This window comes from Lactuca serriola, chromosome 6 (genome assembly GCF_051521515.1).
Source record: "Lactuca serriola cultivar US96UC23 chromosome 6, Lser_US96UC23_V15, whole genome shotgun sequence".
NCBI classification, from domain to species: Eukaryota; Viridiplantae; Streptophyta; class Magnoliopsida; order Asterales; family Asteraceae; genus Lactuca; species Lactuca serriola.
In genome coordinates this window covers 58,988,711-59,010,166 of record NC_136413.1, presented here as the reverse complement: position 1 = coordinate 59,010,166, position 21,456 = coordinate 58,988,711, and the positions used below count along the sequence as shown (strand labels likewise).

The 21,456-nt window shown below is 36.4% G+C and overlaps 1 protein-coding gene across 1 annotated transcript in view; it reads left to right on the top strand.

Annotated features, from left to right (window-relative positions):
- The first annotated feature begins 7,039 nt into the window (after positions 1 to 7,039).
- The window catches only part of LOC145058592 (glucomannan 4-beta-mannosyltransferase 2-like), a 36,784-nt gene continuing 22,367 nt past the window's right edge, over positions 7,040 to 21,456 (top strand). Inside the window, exon 1 of the mRNA XM_079006475.1 lies at positions 7,040 to 7,243. The gene's annotated coding sequence lies outside the window, so the exon portion shown is untranslated. The remainder of the gene's footprint in view (positions 7,244 to 21,456) is intronic.

Below are 21,456 nucleotides of genomic sequence, written 5' to 3'. Positions count from 1 at the left end.
CTACGAAACTATTGAATCAAGGGTGATGTTCAATCATATGTATTCGTTTGAAAAGATTCCGAAGAAGAGTTTTGTGGTGACAAATACTGATTATGGTCAACTTGACTTTCCGATCAACGAGATGATGTTCGTCATGCCACAGTTTAAAGCAGAGACAAAGTCTATGGATGTCGAAGAGGGAAAGAAGATGAAGATAAGATTTCATGCTGTGTTAGAAAAGGCTCAAGAAGAAGTTTGGTACTTGGCGAAGATTAAGAAGGTGATATCCATAAAAAGGGATGTTATTTTCGAAGGAAAGTTTCAGAATTTGAAATATGTTGTGACAAGAGTAAGTGGAAAGATACAAGAGTTCACTGTGGCGGACTTTCCATTGATGAACACTTACGATCTCATCAATGTTGCTCTGATTCTTAAAGACAAGTCCTTCTCTTTTCTCCAAGAAACAGAACCAGATGTTTTCAGTCTTGGGTGTAGGCACATAAAAATTTTCTTGGAGAATTATTTCGAATGCTTAGCTCAAACTGATGTCGAACTTGCTATTGTTAAAGACATCGACATTACAGCACCAATGGCTCCTACGAAGAAGCAGGTTGAGTTGAAAAAGTATGAAGACGGAGAAATATGTTTAAAGCCATTGGGGATAGTCTTCGCAGGAAAAGATAAAGCTGGAAGAGCCAAGAGATTCTTGTTTCAAACCTCTGAAGTGGAAAGATATACAAATTCGCAATATACGAACTTAATTGTTCGTATGAATCATTGCAAGAAGAATTCAGAAGGAGACAAGAAGGAGATAAAGAAAGTTATCTCTTGGTACATGGAAATCCGAAGAGTGCTGATGTATGCTGTTCAACTACTAACTTCATGAAGACTTCGACCTTTATTCCAAAGGGGGAGATTGTTAGGGTATAAATGTTGTAATAAGTCGAAGTGTTAGTGGTATGGTTACGAAGGATCTCATAATCTTCGTAAGTAGAATCTTCGGATGTAATGTTATATTTACTAAGGCATTTTAATGAATAGTCTGAATGTCTAGTCCTTAGTATTTTGTTATGCTTTTGTACTCCTATAAATAGGAGACTGTACTGAGTGAGTACTTAACTTTCACATATTCTTTACAGAGAATTCCTTTGTACTCTGTAAAATCAAAAGCATAATATGAGCTGATCAACTATTATATTTACTCTCATATTCATCGTATTTCTTCTTTCTTAATTCTTACGTAAATTGATCTTTAAACTCGATTTCAAATCTAATCAAGATCTATTCACTAGATAGCAAGTATTGTTCACTACTTCCTCCTAGAATTGCTCCGATAAATCAGGAGATAATTGCATGCACTGAGCATTCTCTACCAGTGTTTGGTTCATATGTTCTGCCATTCCGCTTTGTTGTGGTGTTAATCGTATAGTGTGATGCATCACTGTACCTTCTGTTTTGTAGAAGTTGTGAAATGAAACCTTGTAGAACTACAACCCATTTTCTATTTGAGTGACCTGACATGGTTCCCGGTCTGTTTCTGAACCATCATCTTCCACACCTTGAACCGCACAAACACTTCATCTTCGTCCTTTGTATTTAGAAAGTTCAACAGGTATTCCTTGAGTAATCATCGATAAAAGTGAAAAAGTATTAACATCCACCATGAGACGTCACATGAAAGGGACCCATAGATTCGAGTGAACACACTTGATGATCTCCTTGCTTGAGTGTTGAACTGAACCGAACTTCACCCTTCATTGTATCTCTTGAACACATACTTCACTATGTTTATAATTTCTAGTTTCATCTCCACCAAACAACCTCTTCTCGCTCATATGTACCAACTTATGATGCCACAATTTTCTTTCATTGTCACATTGATCCAAGTATTGGTATACAGTCATAGTCCCCCTAAGCGTAGAGCCTTCCAAGATATAAATCCCATGAGGATTCATCGTTCCCTTCATAACTAAAAGAAAACCCTTAGAGACTCTAGCCCAGTTACCCTCTCAAGAATATTCCAATCCATCCTTCGCTAAAGTGCATAAGGAAATCAAATTCTTTTGAAGCTCTGGGACGAACCAACAATCCAATTTCCTAATTATACCATCGTGCATCTTGATCTACACTGTGCCACTACCCTTGATACTGATCACCCAATCGACACCCGTCTTGAATGTGCCATTCCATTATTTGAAGGAGTCGAACCAGTCATGATTGTATGTCATATGAAAGGATGATCCAAAGTCCAAGACCCAAGCATCAGCAGAACTAGTTGTACATACAATCAAAACTTCACCATCATCCCTTTCATCAGAATTTCCTTGAACCACAACATCATTGTTGTTGCTTGATCCAACACCATTATTCCCTTTCTTTAGCAATGGAAAATCAATTTTGAACTTCCCCCTTCTCCTTGCATCTCTAACATTTGATTTTGGCTTTATATTCAGAGCTTAACATCCCTTTGTTACCTCTACCTCTATTTGATGTTTTTCCTCTACATGTGAACAAACCGAAACTGGAAACTTCTTCTCTAACTGAGAACATTATTTTCAATTCCTTGGACATAAAAATAATCCTTCACATCATTCATAGTGATGGTTGTCCTACCATACAACATGGTATCAACGGAATTCTCATAAGAATTCGGTAGTAAACACAAGAGGATAAGTGCTTAATCTTCATCTTCAATCGTTACATTCACGCCTTGTAAATCCAAGATGATCCTATTGAAGTTACCTAATTGATCCTTCACTTGGGTGCTTTCCGTCATCCTAAGAGTACACAAACGTTGCTTCTGATACAACATGTTCATCGGGGAACTTTTTTGATACTTGTCACACAATTTCTCCCAAAGCCCAAATGCACTCGTTTGATCCATGACCTCTCTTAGTACTTCATATGTCAAAATAAATAGAATAGTGTTACGCGCACTTGCTAGAATTCTCACCTTCCTTTCATCTGCCATGTCCTTTGGAAATTATGCTTCTCCTTCCAGTTTCGTTGCACATCCTTGTTGAACCATAAGAGCCTCCATTTTCACCTTCGACAAAGTGATATCATTTGACCATTGATCTACTCCAAATAAATTTGTGAGGTGTTATCTTCAATCAACTAAACACCAACCGTAGCTCTGATACCACTTGTTAGGAAATCAGATGACACTTGTAAAAACTTAAAGCAAATTTGAAGCCATGTGCCAAGTTCTGATGACCCTTGTTAGGAAGTAATTTGAATAACATACAAAACCAAAAGCATACAAAGACACAATATTTGTGTGGTTTGGTCACTAATGATACAAAGGATACACGAAATGACTTAGCATACATCCCTATTGATAGTGAAGGGATCAGACCTAAAATACTAATGCTCCAAACCCATTAGCCCATAGTCCCGTGAATGGTGTCAACCAATCATAATTCGCCATGTAGTAGCTTCTAAAACATTCATCCATAACATACAACACGTGAGTATCTGCAACGCACATGATGGAGCACCATAAACCATAGTGGAGCGTCATGATGCACAGGTGGCACATCATGAACACTAGTGACCCAACATCCAACATCTTCAACTTTTGAGCATCCTTGAACAATCTTGAGCATCATAGAGGACTTCATAGCATATGTGGCTTATCAAGGATACCATGGCTTATGAAGGAACCAAAATGGTGCATCTTGCATGATGATGGCCCATCTTGTGTAAGGATGGTGTAACATCCTTTGAGCTTGGTGCAACTTCCTTCTAAGTGGCGTAAGATCTTCCAAGTCGGTGCAACTTCTTCCACTTTAGGGCAACATCTACTAGAGTGGCACAACACGGTCCAAAGTGGTGTGCCATGTTTGCCAATGGCTCAACATGCTTTCCACTTAGCCCAAAACTTGATCAAAAGGAGAAAATATGCATCAAGTTGCTCCATTCCACTCCTAAATGATCCAAACCTCTTCTAGATGCTCCATATCCCATTTTAAATGAATCGTTCCTTTGGCACTTGATCCATTCCTTTGTCAGATGATTCATTCCCTTCTTAGATGATCCATTCCTTTGTCAGATGATTCATTCCCTTCTCAGATGATCCATTTCTTTGTTACATGCTCAATGAACCCCAAGTTCTCCAATGAGTTCCAAGTGCTCCATTGAACTCAAATGGTCCATGAGAATCATGTAAATGTTCAAGTCATATTTAACATAAGGGATGCGATGGCTAGGGTTACCTCACCCCATCCTCCACCACCTCCCTTTTGACCTAATCAAACCCTAGACTCTATTATTGAGTTATTGACGCTTTTTGGTGATATTGAAGGAGAATAAGGTGTCCCTTGAGAAAAGAGCCAACAATCAAGTTCCATCACCACCTTGCAACATATATTTTGGACCATTTTATGTCCTCAAGTTCTAATATTTATGTGTTATGCTTTTAGATCTAGAATTTTATGTTTTTTCTCCATGTTTGGGAGATTTTGAGTGGATGGATTCCATAAAGTTGGAAACTTTATGGATCCTTGAGGTCCCTTTGAGATTTAGTGATCAAGATTTGAGGTTTAGTTCGTTTTTTCTTCATGCATGAGATTCTGAACCTATTTTCACCATTGTTATGACCTAGCTTGGGAAAGACATGCATGTATATAAATCAACGACTTTTATGACTTTTTGGGTGTAAGAAAGCCTACTGGAAAGTACGAATGTGTAGATTGTAGGATTAAGAGATTAATTCATTAAGTTGGTCAGATCCGGTCCCACAACGTGGTGGTTTGGCTACCCAACAGTACCGCAACTGTTTTGTTACGAGGCTACCCCAACCTGACTAATGCTTGGCCACGACGTAGTAGCTGGCTAATTTGACTTTTCATTATGGACTTTGACCGTTAACTTTTGAATTTTGACCAAGTTGACTTTTAGTCAACTTGAGGATTTTTAGACGGTAGATTAAGGATGTATCTTCTAATTTTGTATAGGTGACTCGTAGCACCAGTCTTTGTTCAGTGAGAACTGTGTTTTTGTCTGCAAGCTTGTAAGGTGAGTTTTCTCACTATAATTTGTATAGCAGTATGTATCCTTGTGTATAGTATTTTGGTATATTGTAGTGATCTGTTAGACTAGTAGATTTATTATGATTAACTGTGTTTGTCGGTTATTGTTATTTGTTTGCATATGTCATCATATTGTGGTTGGGTTGAGGCGGTCCTGCTTTGTATTGTAGGCCAAGTTACCCAGGTGTACAGTAGGCCTTATAAGGCGGTCCAGTCAGACTATAGGCCCAAGGAGAGCGGTCTAGGTGTATTTTAGGCCTTGCAAGACAATTCAGTCACACTGTAGGATCATGTGTGCATGCATAGTATGTGTATTGTTGTGTGCCGTACTTTGGGAACTCGCTAAGCTTTGATTGATAGTTGTGGATTTAAATGTTTTAGGTAGTTCATAGGATCGGAGGAAGTTGAAAGCGTGATCGTACACATCATCCGATTGATTTATGTTTAGAGATATTATTGATACTCGTATTATATGGTTATGTTTTGAAACAATGAATTGAATACCTTACGAATTTTATGGAAATATCTTTTAAAAATAAAAAAAAATTACTATGGTTTTTAGCACGTCGCACTTAAAATGCGTATACTTTTATTCTGAAGTAAAAATCATACTAATAATAGAAGAGTAATAAACACCATTTAAATATCCAAAGCATAATAAAACTAATGCCCCCTAGCATGGAAAAAGAAAGAGAAAAAGAAAGACAATAAAAAAATAAAGGAATGGGTTTCTCATTTCAAGCATGTGAAATTAGTAACTAAGAGCTAATTTATAACTAATTCTAAACGTAAGTCTCGACCCTTCAAATTTTAAAATTCCCCAAGAAACTGAACAAATAAGATCAGTTCGGATAATTGTGTCGCATCAGTAAGTTTGATCCTGAAAGAAACTCTATCTTCCAAGATCTTGTGATGCAGTTTTCTAGGGTAGTTGTTATGGGTAATACTTTCTTTTATCTTACTAATTAACATGTATTGGTTTGTTTAAGATCTTGGTCACTATCTTGCAACTTGGAAATTATGTGACATCTTGATCTTGCATTTTCAGTTGTCTAATATCTTGGCAAGTCTTATTTATTAATATTGTTGAACAGGACAAGAAATAAACCACAAGCCAAAGACCAAGTCAACCACATGTGATCAAATGATTTTGCAAATTATTCTCCCTTATTTTTGCGGTCAAATTAGGATAAGATGACAAACAAAGATTTATAGGAAAGCAAGTTAGTTATTAAATGTATAAATATTAGATCTAAGAACACAAACAAACGTTCACTTTGGATATTTTCTCTTCAAACTCACACTATCCAATTTCCATACTTGTAATCGGTTCTATTTAAATATAAACTATAACGTAGTGTGACTTTCATACCTTTCGAGATTTAATAACAAAGATCTTGAGTGATCAAGGGTTATCCTCATGTTGCATCTTCAACTTTTACATTTCAGCATCTTGAACTTTACATTAAAACATCACACCCCATTTACGAATTTGGTTAAATCAACTTAAATTGTTTTTTATCAAAAGAATAACCTTATAATAACTCCTTTTTAAAAGATATTTTTGAAACCTATATAAACATTAAAAAAAATAAAAAATAAAAAACAACAACAACGTCCAACAGCCATGCAAAAGCAACACAACAAAAAAACATAATTTTTTAAGAATATGATTGCTTTAGGTCAGAAACTAAATCCCATGCATAATTAGGTTTAGGAGCATTATCTTAATGTTTGGATTCAAATTTATAAGAGTTGGGATAAAATATAACAATTTGAAAACTATAAATAAATAACAATGATTTTAAGTATATTTAAAGGAGCAAATAATGATGTTTAAAGAAGTTTAGGCCATGAATGGGAACTCCATCTATTTGTGGTTTCATTTACAATTAAACCCCCTCCACAAACATCTGGTTATAAGCTAATGGTTTATCTAAATTTGGAAGGTGGTATATATATGTGATACATCAGGAAAGGCATATCCTTCAACCCTTCTTCTTCTTCTTCTTCCCTTCGTTCCATTTCATTCTGCAACAATAAAATTACAAAAAATAATCAATACACATGCATTGGAACCGAAGGATCAAGTTTATTTGAATAATAAAAGTTTAGAGCTTCTGACTTGAAACGTCGCCAGGCCCAAGATAATTCACATTACTCTTGGACCCGGCTTCATTCCAAGCCAGAGGGCTCTATATAGCTACACAGCTGGTTGCATACTCAAACAGGTATTTTCCTTTTCTTTATAAATATAATGGTATATTATTCAAAAAATACAAACAATTGTATTCATTCCGATGAATGAGGAACATATATAGGTATTTTGTAGGAGGGCATGAAATTAAGGAAATTGACAAATGTATGTGTGGGGGTGGAGGGTTGCATGGAGCATACACCACTACACAAAATATTGGAAAAAAATTGATAGAAGATGATATATAAGACTGTTACTTTACATTATGTATCTATTGCCCTGGAACTTCATGTTTATTTTCACTAAATACACCATGAAACCCTATTATATGATCTTCCGAAACATTCCCATCAATTTCTATATTGAACAATATGTAGCTTCTACAATGTTTTCATTTTCCCTCTTGTGTAGTGAAATAAATCTTTATTTTCACATGAATTTTCTACATTATTAATTTCAACTATTCTTGAAATAAATAACTTTACAGGAAACCTTTTACAACGTAGACCAAATACGTTAACTAATTCAAGCATCTTAAACAAACAATAAAAAACTGAAATTGGATGACGAAAGTTGTTCATCGGCATATAGATTAGTGATTATTTTTGTAATGTTCGAACGTAATGGCTCGATAAATGGTTAATTAAACAAGCCAAGCTTGTGACCAAATTAGTTGCGGAATATTGTAAACTTACATTTGGCCCCTTTTACTATTTGTACTTAAAGCCCTTAAGTGTATTCTATAGCTTTTCCAGGGTAACCTTGTAGAATAATGCATTATCATACAAGGGTGCAGCTGCATAAAAATAAACTAACCAAGTAGTTTGTTGTTATATCATTGTAATTTGTAAATTTTAGTTATTTTATTATATAACTCTCTTGCATTAAATAGGTAAACTACACACAAAAGAAACATATCATCAATCCATATCTATTTAGAAAATGCATTTTTAAAAGCAATGATTTTGTGTATGTGTCATAAGTGTATATTAGAAAAGATAGATAAAATACTAAAATAGTTTACCATACATGCAATTTTTATTAAGAAAAGTATTACATAAGGAAATTAGATTTGATCTTGTTACTATTCGAAATGACTAAAGTAGATCGATCAAACTACGCTAATCAATCTTAGAGAACATGAAGCTCGTTTTGATCTCTTTTTTATAGCAAATTTCTAATCTTTGCATGTTGGAAAATTTCAGGCTATGAATTTTAATTTATAGGTGTACAAATAGTTTAAAATGCATAATATAGTTACCTTTATATCAGAGTTTAAATTTCAAATCAGTGTAGCACTTGAATATTTTTGTAAGGGTCGAGTAAGCCATGGGGTTTGGGAGAGAGGCTTGAAGCACTAATAGATAATATCATCACTAAGTATTCATAGAGAGGAATTCAATACCTAAAGCATGTTTATTAGTAGATATTGATCTCTAAAATGAAGTGAGTACAAACCAAAAAATATGGGCGTTTATACTTGGCCTTACACATAATATGAGTAGACATGAAAAAGTAAAGGACACCTTTTATGATACAAGAAAACTAAGGGGCTTAGCCTAGGAAATTCTAATTAAGTGATGGGTAGGCTTGGCCGTCAACCCAAAAACTTTGGCTTGTAACACCCTTCCCACTTGCTTTCGTGATGTCCTAGTTGCGACTAATCTCAAGCTGCTTTTTCGTTGTTTTGTTCTGTTACTTATATATGTTATGTTATACAATCCTCGTTTTTTGTAAATCTAATTCAAGAATATATCTTATACCATAAACAAGGATCACAAATATTTTATATGGTGATTTGATGGGAATGAGGATACTTAAGAGATTGAATTCTCACATCATATCAGGTTATTAACCCTAATCGATTTTACCCTGAGCTCTCTAATTAGACCTTTAGCTTATTCCATCGTATTCATTGACAGCCACAAATCCAAAAATACCATGTAGTTACAATCCCCAACATTAAAAAAAACATCATTCTTATAACTCTCGAAAAGGAAAAAAAAGTCGATACACATCTTGGTCAAATTACTTAGAATTCACAATTACGCCTATCAAGCTATTAACCATATTATCTTTTTCGAACCTTCGATTAATGTTGAAAAGGAAACCCTCACCACCACCCTCTTTGCTAATACTTGGTCTTAATTACATTCTATTGTTCTTCAATATATGGATCTACGACACTATCTTCAATGATCTTCTTTACACCATACTTGCATCTGATTTTACCAATAAAGACCCATGGAGCGACGCCAAAACATATTCTAAGTCAACAAAAATTCTAAGGCTATCTATTTGGAAAATCAATTCTCCAACACCTGTCTTGACAAGTTCTCCTATGTCTCCTCTAACTTTCAAGAACTAAAGATGTTTACCGATCTACTATCTAATGTTAGGCACACTTGTGTTTGGACATCGATTGGTTTTACGACTAATGACCAAAGTTAATAATAGTTATGATAGTGTTGCTACCTCTATTAAAAAAAAACTAATCCTCCCCCTCCATTCTATGAAGCCTGCACCAAACTTGTTCTAGAAGAATAATGAAAGGCCATGTAAGTCACCTCTATTGTAAGGTCAGGTCTTCTCTACACCACATCCATCACGTATTCCTCTATAACACTTAACTCTAGTATCCCTACTCCAAGTCGACAATCCTGCAATAACCCCCTTTTACCAATAGTCATGGATGTGATGGTGGTTGACACCAAAGTTATAGCCATAGGTAAAATAACAATAGTCATAGCCATATTGTTAGACCAGTATCTAACAACAAACCATGACGGAAGTCTTGGGCCCCATTTCATGTCTAGATTGGACTTAATAGCCACTAACAATCCATTAATGCCCATATCCAACAAGGGATGTCATGTCGTTACCAACATGTTGTTACGTTGTGACAACCAATAAGATGTGCGTTCATCCACATGCACCTCCAAGCCATGACACACACATGCTCACGTCGTGGCAAAGCTTTTCATACTTAAAATCTTAATTGATAAACTCATAAGTGATGCCTATTTGGAACTAGATGTTACAAATGTGGCTCATGGTGCTCCATCATGTGCGTTGCTGATACCCATGTGTTGTATGTCATGGATGAATGTTCCAGAAGCTGATGCATTGCGGATTATGATTGGTTGTCACCATTCATGGGCCGATGAACCAATGGGCTTGGCCTATTAGGGTTTTAGGTTTGATCCCTCAAGTATAAATAGGGAAGCATGCTAAGTCATTTGTATGTCTTGAATTCTTGAGTGTTAGGCAAATCTCTGTGAATTTGTACTTGTAAACTCTGTTTGAGAACTTCTGAAATAAAGAATACATCCCCTCCTGTCAATAGATGTAGGTCACCTTGACCGAACCACATAAATATTGTGTCTTGTGTGCTTTTGGTTTTGCTAGTTATCCGCTTTACTTCCTAACACATATTAAACTCAAGAACATAAACCAAGATAAATACAAAAAAACATTCAAACAATGAAAAAATTGTGATAATGTCTCATTTATACACACAAAAATCGTCCGTTACTTAGGAACTTAATAAGTACGGAAGAACAAAAGTTGTCATTAAATGACCAAATACAACATGTAACAACAACCAAGTGAAAAATTTCTCACAATTGAACGTCACATCATAAAACAAATATTACTAGAAGCTATTATTTCCAAATAGAGCTTAATTAAGCATGCCATGGGGCATTGTATCATTCTCATTACAATAAATCAGCAAAAAACCTCTTAAGTTATATAGGATAAATGTATTGATTAGTTAGCGGCCTTTAACAAATAAACTCTTTTATTTATTTAATAAATCAGCCCTTTATTTATATATTTTTATTTAATAAATAACAAATAACTAATTATTTATTGATTATGGTTTGTAAATAATAAATTTATCACTTATAAATATATTATTTATTTTATAAGTGATGAATTTATTATTTACAAACCATAATAAATAAATAATTAGTTATTTGTTATTTATAAGTGATAAATTTATTATTTACAAACCATAAAAAATAAATAACAAATAAATAATTATTTATTTAAATTTTTAATGTAATAAATAACAAATAACTAATTATTTATTTATATTTTTTATTTAATGAACATTATTTGATATAATGTTCAAGATACACATAATTTATTGTACTACTAATTACACTTTGTCTATGATTCTATATGTTCAAGTGTAATTAACAGTATAATAAATTCTTTGTATCCTGAACATTATATCAAATATTGTTTTTACAACAAATACCGACGTGTATTTTTGTTGTTGCAATATTGATGATCCTTTTTGCTTTGGATTTTAATTACTACTTTGATGGTACCTTTATTTAGTGTATTATGAATGCTAAATCTTGTGATTTTTAGAACATTCATGAAGTTATGTGAGGCTTATGTCTCGGCTAATGTTGGAACAATCTTGTTTTCTATTATGAGTTCTATTGTGAGGTTATAAAATAATTGTTTTGGCTTTTCCATATTTCTAGGAAATACCTAACATTTCAAGGCATTGTATTGTACCAATGTTTACTTGGGGTTTCTTTTCATGTTTTATGACATTTTTTCTATTAAGGTTTTCATGGGTTTCTTTTGAGGACAGTTTTGTGTCAAATGAATCGTACTGAATAAGAAGCACGACCTTGTAGGTTTTATTATGATTTTTTTAGAAAATCTTGTGTCCATTACGTATAAAACATGATTTTGGTGGCTTTGATATCTCAGAATTGTATATAACATGTGCATGTTTCTTTAGTCATTATGATATTCATCTTCTCACTCACTTGTTTTGTGGATCGGATCTTTCAACATTGTGGTTTGATAGAGAAGTGATCTAGTTACTATAATAACATTGTTGCGGGTATGCACTTTATGTCGGTTCAACTCCATTTGGGGCCGATCTTTTAGTTTGTTTTTTAAATAGAATAGTGCATTTTGTCCTGAAAACCATTTCTAAAATAATAATAAATAAATGCACATCGACTTTTTTTTAAATTGTGGGAAAACTTTAAAAAAAAATTCCTAAAATATTATTGCAATTTCTAAAACCCAAAATATACTATTCACTTCGTTTTTTCTATATATAATTATATATCTTTGACATTTTCTATTTTTCTGAGATATTTTTTTCTTGAAGATATCATTCAATATATATATTCTCAAATGAAAGAAGTTGAGTAAGATAAGATTAGTGTTATATTTTCTTTGCATATGGCCTTTGGCATGTAAAAAGTTTAAGGGAAGTTTGACTTATTAATCAAGGTAATTAATTTTTCAGTTTCTTAAAAATCTGAATAATTTTTTTATGTATTTTGATAACGAACATGTTGAAAGCGTTCACGTATAATCATTATAACTAGATGTAAAGTCACAATGGTCATATGTGAACACTTGCAACAAATTCGTTACCTAGATATTTAGAAAAAGAAGTTATCCAAATATGAAAAAAAAAACAAACACGTAATTAATTACCTATATAATTCAATTTTCATTTTTATTAAGGTAGTCGATCATAATGTTTGCAATATTAATAGATTCAGTTAAATTCCTTAAAACAATATTTATAATCATTTATGGGCATTTAAACTCGTCACGACATGTTGGAAACCGTTTTTGATAACATAATTATCAAATAGCTATATATATATATATATATATATATATATATATATATATATATATGTGTGTGTGTGTGTGTGTGTGTGTGTGTATGTGTGTGACACCCCTGGCCGGCAGCGGAAACGTTAGGTTGTTTGACATTAGGATGATGGGATTCAGGCCAAGATATGCGTTGAATAATACACAGGATGTACCAAACAACAAATCTATTTATTCATTAAATAAAAGATATTACATAAATTTTCAAGATACATGTAAGTTACGAAAGCAAATAACAAAAGCAAAGCACATAAGTTTCGGGTTTCATCATCGGGGTTATCTCCTCCTTCAGACGGGTTCATTCTCCTGATAATACATGTGGTTTAAAAGGTCAACATAATGTTGGTGAGTCCACATTTTTTATTTTTTATAAAACATGTGTGGGTATTTTAGTTATTTTGTTTATCCTAAACTCATTTCCTTGAGTTTGTGAGTACTATCACTACTTCTGTAGGTAGGTTCCTAGTGGTAGTCTAAGATAGTTAGATATTGATTGACCTAAACTCACTTCCTTGAGTTTGTGTGTACTATCACTACTTAATTACATTAGTTCCTAGTAGTATTTTATGATAGCTAGTTTAAGTTTGACAAAGTTACGACGAGTTCCTATAATCGAGGTATGATTGTTCATCCAAAAAATCCACGACACTTCATCGAACGTCACTGTGTGTTTAGAAAGTTATGTCTGCTTCGAATTTTCGTTGGGTTATAGCTAGCAACCATAGGTGGGAGTGACAATCTCGTATAGATCTATACATATCTCTCTCGCTCACTTAAAAATTAATGATTATAGGTTGGGAGCTAGCTGGAAATCTATCCGCATGTTCATGAATCGTGTCCTATCTAACTCTTGTCGTGGGGGCCTCCCCTAGTCGGCCGCGTTGTTATTCGCGTTATATTCATATGGGTTTACTTATTATTATTATTATTATTATTATTATTATTTATCTGATACATACATACATACATACATACATACATACATATATATATATATATATATATATATATATATATATATATATATATTGTGTGTGTATCTTGTTGCAAAGAAATTGGGCAGAGTAATACTAGGTATTAAGCTTATCCAAGGGTGGCTATAATAATGAGTATCAGCGTTTCTAGGCAACTAGACAGCATGACAACTAGGTATGATCTTATCTATCATATTAGTTCGGTATAACAACTAGGCATAATTTTTGCTAAAGAGTTTGGGTAGAATATCTACCGTGGATAATATCATCATAATGTTATGAGCATAATTATCCAACTACAATTAGTGTAACTATGTAAAGTTATATTTTAGACATGTATTCCCCCCCTCCCCCTTGAAAGATTTGGAAAATTGGGCCGTGAAACTCACATGTGAATATGAAAACGTTGGTGTATGGTAGAAACCACAAGTTAGCACTTTAAGAGTCGATCGGCGCATTCACACGCAAAACGAGATAGAGAGAGGATCGAAGAGAGGGGTGAGGAAAATGAGTTGCCGAAACTTGCTATTTATAGCAAGTTTTGGAGTGTGCGTCACGCACTGTGTGCAAACCGTATGACGGCGACACATGTCGTCTCCTCAACGTGCCACATAATCTCGTATTCAGATGTATTGGGTGTCGGGTACACGAGGGAGCGTGGCGATGAAAATTCAACTTCAAATTTTCGTAACTATCGTATACGAACTTCATTCTCAATGACTCTTATATATCCGTGTAGGTCTCGTCTTTCTCTACAACTTTCCTTTTGGTTGTTTTGTCTACTTTTGAATTTCGTTTTCGACGTGTTTTTATTACCATTATGATTTTATAAAAATCATAACTCTCTCACACGACGCCCGTTTTACGCGTTCCTTTCCTCATAATTCCTAATTTAAGTAGTACTACGATTTTCTAGTTGGTGACTTTTTCTAAAAGTCAACCAATCTCATTGTAGTTTTCGTCGTTGTAACATTTTAATTATGGTAGATATTCATTTACCATAAATGTTATATCTCACTTATACTGTGTCGGCTTCTTACGAAATTTATATTTTTTGGAATAGTGGTGGCTTAAGGAGTCTAAATATGCTCACATTCTCTCAAAGTGACACGAGTTTTTGCGCACTTATTTTTTAACCTAAAGGTTGACGTAATTAAGGAAGAAAATTTCAAATATATTAAAATATATCGGGTGGTTACAATGTTGTCCCTATTATATTTTTACGTCTTATCGTTAAATATTAATGGTGGTTGTGACATGTTCTCTAGGTTGTCACATCCTCCCCTCCTCCCCGGGTTAAAAGAAATTTGTCCCAAAATTTAGCATGTAAATAAGTGGGATACTTGTACCTCATTTGATCTTGGCGTTCCCACATGTACTCTGATCCTCGTTTAGAGTTCCATGGTACCTTGGCTATGGGAATGCGGCTTTGCTTAAGCCTGTTGCCTTTGCAATCCATGATCTTGACTGGTTCTTTGACGACGTTAAGTTTTGTGTCGATCTGGATTTCGTCAAGAGGTACAACTAGCGTGTCTTCAGAGAGACATTTCTTAAGGCTTGAAACGTAAAAGACATTGTGTATGTTGTTGAGCTCTTGCGGTAGAGCGAGTCAGTAGGCTATTGGGCCTATTTTGGCAAGGATCTCAATAGGTCCTATGTATCTCGGATTGATTTTTCCTCTCTTTCCAAATCTTATAATTCCTTTCCAAGGAGATACCCTTAGCATGACTCTATCTCCAACTTGAAATTCAAGTGATTTTCGTCGAAAGTCGGCGTACTTCTTTTGACGATCACAGTCTGTTCTCAACCGTTCCTTGAATTTCACGAACTTCTCGATGTTTCATGAATAATCCCAGGTCCAGTTAACAACATGTTCCCTGCGTGTTTCTTTGCTAGTTGGGTGTCACCTACTTCTACCCAACACAACGGTGACCGACACTTTATACCATATACTACTTAAAATGGTGTAGCCTTTATACTTGTGTGATAACAAATGTTATAGGAAAACTCAACTAACGGCAGGTGAGTATCCAGTGTATCTCCAAAGTCCATGACACATGCTCTGAGCATATCTTCCAAGGTTTGTATGATCCTTTCGCTCTGACCATCTGTCTGCGGTTGATAGACCGGTATCCATATCAATTCAGGTTCCTTATGGTCATTGTATTGTTTTCCAGAACCAGGACTTAAATCGGTTGTCTCTATCTGAAATGAACGATGTTGGCATGCCATGTAGTCAGACTTTCTACTTGACATAATTCCTAGCTAACTTCTCCATTTTGTTCGTTTCTTTAATGTGTAAGAAATGCGCGGACTTATTCAGACAATCGATTACTACCCATATCGTGTTGAAACTGCTAGGTGTTTCGGGTAGTTTTGTAATGAAGTCCATGGAAACTGGTTCCTATTTGCATTTGGTAATTTTGGGTTGTTGCAGTAAACCCGATTGTTTTTGGTATTTTGCCTTGACCTTAGCGTAGGTCAAGTGCTTTGTCACGTAGGTGGTGATTCCTGCCTTCAAGTTCGACCGCCAATACCTTTTCTTTAAGTTAAGATACATCTTATCAGATCTTGGGTGAACTGAGTATCTTTTCTTGTGAGCTTCATCCAGTACCAAACTCCTAATGTCGCCAAATTTTGGTACCCAAATTCAGTCCATAAAACACAAGGTTCCATTTTCTTTGGACTCGAATTGTTTCTCCATGTTGTGTAAGCATTCTTCTGCCTTGTTTTCTTCCTTAAGTTTCTCTACTTGGGGTTCTCAAATTTAGGCAAGAAGGTTTGATTAGATAGTTAGAGTGAGCGCTTTCATTCTGTGAGGTTTGAATCATTCCTTTCTACTTAGGGCATCGGCTACTACATTTGCTTTGCCCGGGTGGTATCGAATCTCACACTCGTAGTCGTATCTTAATACATCTTTGTTGTCTCATGTTGAGTTCCTTTTGATTGAAGATGTGTTGAAGAATTTTTTGGTCTATGTGTATAACACACTTTGTACCATATAAGTGGTGTTGCTAGATCCTTAAGGCGAAAACTACAACTCTCGATTCCATGTCATGGGTGGTCTAATTATTCTTATGAGTATTAATTTTGCACAATGCGTAAGCCATCACTTTGTCTTATTGCATAAGATATGCATACCATGCCCTGACATGATGTGTCACAATAGACAATAAAGTCTTCGGTTCCTTCCAGAAGTGAAAGAATTGGTGCCCTACATAACATGTGTTTCAACTTTTGAAACACATATTCTTGTTGTTCTTTCCATTCGAACTTTGTATCTTTCTGTGTAAGTGTCATGAGGGGTTATTCTATCTTTGGGAAATTTTCTATAAATATTCTATAATAGCCTGTCAATTCTAGAAATTGATGCACCTTTGTTGGCGTTGTGGGTGCTTCCAAATTCTTTATGACTTTGATCTTGGAAGGATCTACGTGAATGCCCTTACCACTGGGCACGTTTCCTACGAAATTTACTTCTATGATCCAAAATTCACACTTCGAGAATTTTGTATACAATTTCTCCTTCCTTAACAACTCCAAAATGATTTGAATGTGTTTACCGTTTTCTTCCTCTATTCGTGAGTATATCCATATATCATCAATGCCTACGATCACAAAATTTTCAAGGTAGGGTTTACAGACACGGTTCATTAAATCTTTGAACACTGATGGGGCATTAGTTAAGCCAAAAGGCATAACTAGGAACTCGTCGTGGCCATAACGTGTTTTGAATGCCGTCTTCGGAATGTCCTCTTCTTGCACTCGAAGTTGATGGTGCTAGGACCTCAAATCAGTCTTCGAGTAGAAGTTGGATCCTTGTAGTTGATCGAACAGAACGTCAATCATTGGGAGTGGATATCTATTCTTGATCGTCAACTTATTCAGTTCTCGGTAATCGATGCACATTCTGAAGGTTCCGTCCTTCTTTTTGACCAATAGCACTGGGGCTCCCCAGGGTGAGAAACTCGGTCTTATAAAACCTTTATGCAAAATCTCCTGGAGTTGAACGAAAAACTCTTGCATTTCTGAATGGTCTAATTGGTAGGGTGATTTTGCCACTGGACCTGCCCCTGGGACTAGGTCAATTCAAAATTCCACTCCGTGTTGACATAGTCTGGGCAAGTTTTCCGAAAATACATTGGGAAAACCACATACTTTGGGTATGTCTTTGATTTCCTTCTTCTCGCCCCTCTTATCTACGATATGGACCAAGAAAGCACGTTATTTCTTGTAAAGGTACTTATGCGCCTTCTTGCAAGAGATGATTCTAAGGCCTTTGTTAGTCTTGTCTTCATAGATTACTAAGGTTCCCCGTTGGGTAAGGGTAGTCGTAATACCTTGTCGTAGCATAAGATCTCAGCTCGGTGCGATGATAACCAATCCATGCCGATTATGACATCGAAGCTACCAATGGTCATAGGCATGAGGTTGACATAAAAGGAGTGGTTATTGAGAGTTAAAACACAGATTTCTAGTATTTCCTGAGTACTACCAGATTCTCCATTAGCCATTTCTATTATATAAGGCTCGTCTAAGTTCCTAAACTTATGGCTTAAAAGTTTTCTAAACTTAGGTGTAATGAAACTTCTTTTAGCATCAGAATCAAATATTATAGATGTTTATAAACCGTTAACAGGATGTACCTATCACAACGGTGGGGTACTGAATGTCATCCTTCATGCCAATCACAAACGCTCTTCCTCGAGCTTTTCCTCCCTCGTTCCTCAGCTTTGGTAAGTTCCTTTTGATATGCCCAACAATACCACACTCAAAGCATGCTCTATTATCTGGAAAAGCAGCCATGTCTGGGTTTGTTATGGCAGTAGGAGTACTCATGGGGTGACGACAATATTTCTTAGTATGCCTTCTGCGATTGCACCTATTATAGTGCATGTAGTTTCCAAAATGGTGGAAATGACACGAATTTCACATCGGGTGTTTTACCATGTACTGTCCTTGAGATATGGGGTTTGTAACCATTATCAGGGTCGAACTAATGGTGTAGGCCCTGGCAGTCTCCTGTCTCTTGCTGGGAGCTTTCTTGGAGGTACCCTTGAATCTGTTGCAAGATTTGCGCTTGTTTTCCCTTGACCAATGTGCCTCGTCTTGTTTCTTGTTTTGTCGGGCTATAAGCCAATCTTTTAGCACTATCTTATGTCAATGGTCGAGAGTCCATGACCAACCCTTGAATGGGTTGAACCAATCCCATAAGTACCTTTCCACTTTCTTATACTTAGAGGTCACAAAGTTTTGACAAAGGGTAGTCAGGTCGTTGAACCTATTGGTGTAGGTTGAGATTTCAACGTCACTCATGGTCAAGCTCCACATCTCCTGCTCTAATTGTTGCATCTCCTTCCAAAGACAATACTCCTCAATGATCATTTTCTTAAGTTTCTCCCAAAATAGAGCATTGGCGTTGGCGAGGCATAGAGTCTTCACGTAGCCATTCCACCAAGATATGGCCACATCTGCAAATGTGTAGGCGGTGAACTTGACTTTGCTTTCCTCAACACAAGAGTTGATCTTTGAAGACAGACTCAGTCTTCTCGATCCACCATGTGAGGCCTACAACTCCCTCGTTCCCATAGAACATCCTAGGTTTCTAGTTCATTAAGTCCTTGTAGGCGCATGCTTTTTGTGCACCTTTCTCGTTTCATTGGGAGCATTCTCCTCCCATTCATGAGTTCGTGTGATATCAATGTGCGACTAGTGCCTCGGTTATCATTTGTTCAATCATTTCCTCAATAGTCATGTGGTCTAGGGGTGGGTTAATTTTAGCCGACTGAGCATCCTGGTCAACTTCAAGACCTTGATTAGATCTGGTAATTCTTGGGGGTCTCATTTCCATATTCGTAAATTTAGTGTCGACATGTGATTTAATTCTTCAGAATTAGTAAGTTCGTACCCTCATGGTTAGGTCATGGTGTGTTAGTGTTAATGTTAATGGAAAAAACAATAACATCACAGATTTCATGCAACTAGGTACGTACAATATATATTATATATCATCACGAAGTCAACAAAACAGGGTGTGGTTAGGGTAGGAAAAGTTTGGAGATTACAAAAACATGCGTGGGTAAGCTTTTCCTATTACCCTAACCTAAAAGAAAAGTATCCATGTCCCTCCTAGCTATCATGCTAGATCCAAAACAAAATAAAACTAAAATCCACGGTACACTATAAGAAGTTGAATCAACTGGACTAATTGTCTATATACAAACTCTAGCCAAATATCAGTAAGAGAGACTCGAGACACCACCCTCTCAAACGGGAGCTCTAATCAATCTGTGTGGCTGATCACCTCCTCTAGCACCTGGTGATGGAATTGGGCCTCCTCTTACAACTGATCCTGCACGAATAAGGTCCTCATCACCATCAATTATATCTCCTCCTCCAAGTACTAGACCCGCTATGTGAGTTATATCAAGGCCATCCTTAATAAGAAAAGCTCAGTGTCCATCGCTCCAATGCGGTCTAAGTGATGGGCGGTGCAGGGCACCAGAAGAGAGATGGCTTAGTCGATAAGAGTATTTGGGGCTAGGTGAGGTATAATGGATGACTCCACCACCTCTAAATGTGAGTTGATAGCCTCCTCATGTTCCTAGGCTCGTATCTAGGGCATCCAAATGGCGTCTCCACAGGATTTCTTTGCTGGCAGTGGTGATGCTGGTAGGGACGCTGCCCTCTTCCATGAGGAGGTAGCAGCAGCCTTCCTTAGGGTATGCTTCACCCGAGTACCCATGGGTGTCATGTAAGACTAATGGGAAGGAGTGGGGCAGGGTGGTGAGGTCTCTACTGAGGTGGTAGTGTCCTCCTCGTCCTCATCGGGCTCGTACTCGAAACTAAGAAGCTCTGGCGGGTGCTCAGGTGGAGTATAATCGGGCTCCGTGTCATCACCATCCTCCGGGGTATCCACAGGATTTGAGTAATCAAGTATTGCACGCTCCTCCTCTGATGAGGAAGCTGCCCTCCATGCTAGAGCCAAAACAAAATAAAACTAAAATCCACGGTACACTATAAGAAGTTGAATCAACTGGACTAATTGTCTATATACAAACTCTAGCCAGATATCAGTAAGAGAGACTTGAGACACCACCCTCTCAAACGGGAGCTCTAATCGATCTGTGTGGTTGATCACCTCCTCTAGCACCTGGTGATGGAATTGGGCCTCCTCTTACAACTGATCCTGCACGAATAAGGTCCTCATCATCATCAATTATATCTCCTCCTCCAAGTACTAGACCCGCTATGTGAGTTATATCAAGGCCATCCTTAATAAGAAAAGCTCAGTGTCCATCGCTCCAATGCGGTCTAAGTGATGGGCGGTGCAGGGCACCAAAAGAGAGATGGCATAGTCGATAAGAGTATTTGGGGCTAGGTGAGGTATAATGGATGAATCCACCACCTCGAAACGTGAGTTGATATCCTCCTCATGTTCCTAGGCTCGTATCTAGGGCATCCAAATGGCGTCTCCACGGGATTTCTTTGCTGGCAGTGGTGATGCTGGTGGGGACGCTGCCCTCTTCCATGAGGAGGTAGCAGCAGCCTTCCTCAGGGTATGCTTCACCCAAGTACCCATGGGTGTCATGTAAGACTAATG